Here is a 1,328-nt window from a genome sequence, read left to right as displayed (position 1 = left end):
CCCAAGGCGAAAAACTCAGGCGAGCAAAACCTCTATCCACCAATTCTTGCAGGCGAGTTTTCAACTCCTTCAATTCGTTGGTGCCATACGATCACGGAGCTATCGAAATTGGGGTGGTACCGGTACCAATTCGATGCCAAATTCTATTTCTCGAGCGGTGGTAAACCCGGCAATTCTTCGGGAAAACATCCGGGTATTCACAAACCACGACGCAGATTCGGTTTCTTCTCGATTCCTTGTCATCGATGCGTGACGCAAGGTACGCAACCGCACCCTTTTCTTACATATTTACGGGCCAACATCGGCGATATTACGGTGGCAACCCTTTAAGTCCGTGGACTCAACCCGAATTATTTCATTATTCGCGCACCTCAAATCGATAGTCTTGCTCTTGCAATTTACAACCGCATCGTGCATGGTCAACCAATCCAAACCAAGAATAACATCGAACTCATCGAATGGCAAAAGCATTAAGTCATTGGAAAACAAGAACCTCGGAACACTAGGGGACTTTTCTTGCACACTTTGTTAACAAGTGCGTAATGACCCAAGGGGTTTGACACGAATTACAAACTCAGAGACTCAATGGGCAAAGTCTTCTTTGGATGCTAAGGTTTCACATATATAAGAATGAGTAGAACCAGGTCAATCAAAGCAATTACATTTGTATTGAAAAGAGTGAAAGTACCGGTAATAACATCCGGAGAGGCATCCTCGGCGTGCGCGTATGGCATAAGTCCTAGCAGAGCACGAGCCTCGAGATCGATGGTAGCATCTCTAGATCCTCTCGACCGCCTAACGACATTGCCCATATTTCTAGGTGGCCTACCTCGGCGATGGTAGCACGGGTTTGCACTCGACTTGCATTACGTTCATGCATCCTCGGGCAATCCTTCATAAAATGGTCGGCCGATCCACACTTATAGCGAGAGCGATCACGAAACCAACAGCTCCCGAATGCCATTTGCCACAATGTGGACACTCCGTCCTCTCTCGTGATCATTTCCACCACACGGCAATCGAGGTGACTCGTGTGGTCATAGGGGTCGATCGCGTCCTCTTCTAGAAAATCCCGAACGCCTCTAGACCGGCTCGCATCATCTCGAAATCTCTTGATGCTTGTTGAAGAGACTTTCGAGGACCTCTTCGAATTCTCCAATCCCCACATCGACTTTTGTTTCTCCTTTCTAAGCTCTTGACTTACAAGCTCGCTCAACAAGTACTACGAACTCTCGTATCTCGAGAATGCCAACAAACATCCTTATATCATCATTCAGCCCATCCTCAAGCGTTTGCACATAATAACCCGGACGAAATGCATTCTCGCA

The sequence above is a fragment of the Gossypium arboreum genome, chromosome 10 (genome assembly GCF_025698485.1).
Source record: "Gossypium arboreum isolate Shixiya-1 chromosome 10, ASM2569848v2, whole genome shotgun sequence".
In the NCBI taxonomy this organism is placed as follows: domain Eukaryota; kingdom Viridiplantae; phylum Streptophyta; class Magnoliopsida; order Malvales; family Malvaceae; genus Gossypium; species Gossypium arboreum.
This window is presented reverse-complemented; position numbering follows the sequence as displayed.